Source organism: Gadus macrocephalus, chromosome 17 (assembly GCF_031168955.1).
Source record: "Gadus macrocephalus chromosome 17, ASM3116895v1".
Classification (NCBI taxonomy): Eukaryota; Metazoa; Chordata; class Actinopteri; order Gadiformes; family Gadidae; genus Gadus; species Gadus macrocephalus.
The window spans coordinates 2,449,206-2,454,199 of NC_082398.1; the positions used below are offsets into that span (position 1 = coordinate 2,449,206).

The 4,994-nt window shown below is 52.2% G+C and overlaps 1 long non-coding RNA gene across 1 annotated transcript in view; it reads right to left on the bottom strand.

Annotated features, from left to right (window-relative positions):
- Positions 1-380: 380 nt before the first annotated feature.
- The window catches only part of LOC132445631 (uncharacterized), a 225,607-nt gene continuing 220,993 nt past the window's right edge, over positions 381-4,994 (bottom strand). Inside the window, exon 9 of the long non-coding RNA XR_009522667.1 lies at positions 381-473. This is a non-coding gene — a long non-coding RNA (uncharacterized LOC132445631). The remainder of the gene's footprint in view (positions 474-4,994) is intronic.

The following is a 4,994-nucleotide window of genomic DNA, read 5'->3' on the forward strand; positions in this document are numbered from 1 at the left end:
AGGCGGCCCTCCGCAGATCTCTGGCACCAGGCTAATGAAAACAGTTCGGATGGGAGGGGGGGGGGGGGGAGGGGGGGGGCACTAGGGTCTTCTCCACACTCACACCCTCTGAAGGGCCGGGTGCCCCACTCTGGTCCAGTGTTAGCACAGACCTGGATTGGTCCAATAAATTCCAGCCGTGAACGCCATGACTTCATTATGCTGCTTAACAGCTTGTTTATCGGGGTCTGAGTGAATCTGTGTTTTTCTAAGCAGTTTACAGAGTATTGTCCAAGAGCCAACGGCTGATTGGATAATGATCTACCTGTAATTGACAGCAGTTGATTGGACTGTGTTTAAAATGTTGCTGCGTACCAACAGTTGGAACGGTTGTGTTACCGACAAGTCAAGTGAGTGTGTGTATAATACAGTCCTAAAACATAAATTCAAACTTACCTTTCAGCACTCAAGCCACCTCCCAGACAGTTCAAGAGCTGCAACGTAAGCAAATAAACAACACACATTAGTTTCAAACTCTGTACATCTCGTCAAATTTCAATCCAGACACAAATTGTACTACCAACTGTCCTAAGAGCACTGCTGGGGTCAAGGGTCAGGGATAAAGACCGCTAGGATCCACAATCCCAGGGGGAAATAACATCATTAAGGGCAAGCGGAGACACAGCAATGTGGCGATCCGCGAAGCGTCGAGTTCATAACCGATTTTGTGGCCCTTTGCTGCTGCCTTGCTCACTGTAAAGGGCAAACATTCATTATGCTCTGATTACATTTGGCAGGGATACGTGTCTGACAGTTAAGCCCTTGTAATTTCCACAACCCCCCCCCCCCCTCCACCACCCCACCATTCCTCGCCGCTGATATTCAATCAGCGCCTGATTGTAGTTTATCTCTCGTGTGTTTCGCTGGTTGGATGTCGGGGGGTCGGCGGAGGGGCCCCCACATTAAGGGGACGAACGCAAACGATGGGAGCCGGGGCCCTTGAGGGGTGAGGCGAGGAATCGGGGACCCCGGGCGGCCCCAGACGCTTCTCCGCTTGACACTCAATTACATTGTGGGCGCCGCCGAGAAAGGTCAGAGATTGACGAAGAACAAAAGAACGAGCCACTCTCTGCGCTGATTGTGAAGAGGAAGTTCACTTTCAAATAAGAGGGGGGGGGGGAGCGAAGAGAGCCAAAGAGGGAGAGAGAGGGGGAGAGAGAGGGAGGGACTTTGTCATGTGACTGATACACAGCACATCGCTGTGCTTCGTTCCCTTCCTCCTTTTTTGTCCTCCCCTCTCCCCCCAAGAAGGAGATAAAACTCAGGCTTGGCTCTGGTTCCCGGACCATTAGATTCTGGCGAGTTGCATATGATTGCCGACGATGAGGCCTGAGTGTGTGAATGGCCACTGTCAAAATGGCGAAGGGGGAATTTATTCATGGTTTATATGCAGGCTTTATTATGGAGTTATTGAGACCAAATGGCCGCGGTTTGATATACTGCTACACATCCTGCCGTATAAACCCGGCTGCAGGGAAAGGCTTATTAGGATTCATATCTGCCTAGCAGTTGGATGCATTAGTTAATAGGCTGACATAAATCATATTTTTTTTTGTCTCAGGGTGCATTCATCATAGGAAAGGAGCCTTGCTTATTCACGTTTCAACATATTGCAAAGATTATAAAGATTATAAATTTGCGTGATTATCTATATTTTTCTCTACCTCTGTGTTTTACAATATCCTTGTCGGGTTTAGGGATCTCTGAAATTGCGTCACGTTTTGATGCTAGGAGGTGTCTCTGTTACTCGTTATAAAAAAATAACTTCCAGCTCGTCGGGAAATGGCATAAACCAATTAGCAACGTTTGCTGGGAACGCTGGATCCGTCTGACAAAGGTCCCCCCTATGCTCACTGGATTCCCGGTGAATAACTGGGCGAGCACGTCACTGTCATGGCACTATCGGGTTCCCACGGAGGTACCGGGTTCGAGACTCAGGCGTGGCTAAATTAATCCATTATCTCCGCTGATAGGCTGCGAGGTTACGAGGCAGAGCTTGGCAGAAATGGAGGCAAGCTGCTGGAATCATGACATGTTTCTTATTATAGGGTCGTCCTCCGTGTGTCTGAGAGTAGAATCATGCCTTCTGTATTTTTGTTTTGTTTTGTTTCCCTACTTGCAATTGTTGAACAGACGTTAGCAAGTGGTTTTGTTTGCCTCCCACGGCCTTCAAATACTCAGTGTAATTCGTTTATCTATCAACTTAAAGGATATTTTGATGTTTTGTTTGTTGTTGTAACAACTTACCATCTTGTTGCTAAAATAATTGGCACTTGAAAGCATTGTAATGCTTGCTATCTTCACCATTTGGTTTAACTAAATAAACCCGAAAGCGTGCCTCTCTCTTGCCTCCAAATTTTGTCTCATCTCCTTTATCCACCAAACACCACAACAAACAAACAGTGTGGAAGCACAGCAAGGTACAAACCACCAAGTGTGGAATCAAAGAAACAAATAACCACACAAAACTCAGCGATTACAGGTTTCCCATCTTCAACTCGAGTGCCTCCAGTGATGAATCCATCACTTGTTGTACAAAAGCCCAGAGTAAACGCGACCCCGATGACCTACTTCAAACCCCATCTGTTTCAGCGGCCGCCAACGCCGCCGCAAACAGGCCGAACCGAAACACCGTAGAAAATGCGACGGATTAGCCAGCGAGGCCGAAGCGGTCAGGTTGCTGCCCCTGCAGCTCGTCTCCGCCTGGCACACGGGGAAGCACGTTAGCTCCGTGTTGCTTGGTTTCCTAATTGCCTCTCATGCGTAGGAAGGCCGCGATCATCCTCAACACACAACATGCTTTAAGGTATACACGTCGGCTGTTTACGCAATTAACGCCCTTGTTGGGGGTTGGGGAGGGGGTTTGCTCAAATGGCAGAGAGATGACACTAATGGAAAAGGACGAAATGTTTCTCGGTGTGTGTGTGTGTGTGTGTGTGTGTGTGTGTGTGTGTGTGTGTGTGTGTGTGTGTGTGTGTGTGCGCGCGCGAACCAGCTTGACGTAACCTCTGTGACCCAGTAACGACCGGACCTTGAAGCTTTACTTAACCCCAGTGCTAATTTCTCATCTTCAGCCTGAGCCCCCACACACACACACACACGCACACGCACACACACACACACACACACACACACACACACACACACACACACACTCCACCAGCATGCAGCCCTCTTTCCATCCTGTGTCCATGCGCCGGCCGTCAGAGCTGAAGGCGTCTCGTTACACCCATGGACCTTGATGTCAGGGTCACTGTCCACACGACACCCATCCCCCGTCCCTCGCCTCCCCCTCGTCCGCCCGCCTCAGCACGTGTCTGTCTCTCCTCCCTCTCCGGCTGTCGCTCTGAGACTCTCTGGTAAGCATCTCCCTCCCTCTCACCCCCTCCCCCCGCTGTCTCTCTGCGTCCCCCCGGAAAGCTTCTGTCCATCGCCCGTCCTGACAGCCGCCCATCAAACCGGGCCGCGGTTGAAAGCGGCCCCTGAACAGCTGCCATTCGGCGGGGCCGGGGTATCTGCACGCCTGCCAGCCGCCCCGACGGGGACCGCGCTTCAGCCGAGCAGCTCCCAACGTCAGCTCCACTCCCCTCCGCCGCAAAGGGAAGAGGAGGCGGAGGACTCCACTCCACAACCCCCCTCCAACCACCGACACATCCAACCGCCGACACACCCAACCGCCGACACATCCAACCACCGACACACCCAACCACCAACACATCCAACCGCCGACACACCCAACCGCCGGCACACCCAACCACCAACCACCGACACACCCAACCACCAACCACCGACACATCCAACCACGACACACCCAACCACCGACACATCCAACCGCCGACACACCCAACCACCGACACCCCATACCACCGACACATCCAACCACCGACACATCCAACCGCCGACACATCCAACCACCGACACACCCAACCACCGACACATCCAACCACCGACACATCCAACCGCCGACACATCCAACCACCGACACACCCAACCACCAACACATCCAACCGCCGACACACCCAACCGCCGACACACCCAACCACCGACACACCCAACCGCCGACACACCCAACCGCCGACACATCCAACCACGACACACCCAACCACCGACACATCCAACCGCCGACACACCCAACCACCGACACCCCATACCACCGACACATCCAACCACCGACACATCCAACCGCCGACACATCCAACCACCGACACACCCAACCACCGACACATCCAACCACCGACACATCCAACCGCCGACACATCCAACCACCGACACACCCAACCACCAACACATCCAACCGCCGACACACCCAACCGCCGGCACACCCAACCACCGACACACCCAACCACCAACCACCAACACACCCAACCACCGACACATCCAACCACCGACACACCCAACCACCAACCACCAACACATCCAACCACCGACACCCCATACCACCGACACATCCAACCACCGACACACCCAACCGCCGGCACACCCAACCACCAACCACCAACACACCCAACCACCGACACATCCAACCACCGACACATCCAACCGCCGACACCCCCAACCACCAACCACCAACACACCCAACCACCGACACATCCAACCACCGACACACCCAACCACCGACACCCCCAACCACCGACACCCCATACCCCCTTACCACCCACATCCATTAAATGACAAAATCCCTCTAAAAATAGGTATTACCAAAATGATTATAGTATATAGAGATATCTGAAAATATATATATGGTCGTTTTTTATTCCAGTTTTATCATTGATTAGCTTGTTATTTATTAGACTGCGGTTTATCGGTGCGCGTCAATGGGCACACAGGTGTTTAATGATGCGCAACAGGTTGAGAAGACTATTTTCCTGAACAATGTCGGCAAACTAGAAATCAGACCAGACACTGGAATGCCTGCTGTTCCATCCCCCTCTGCTCCATTTGTCAACGTTGAAAAT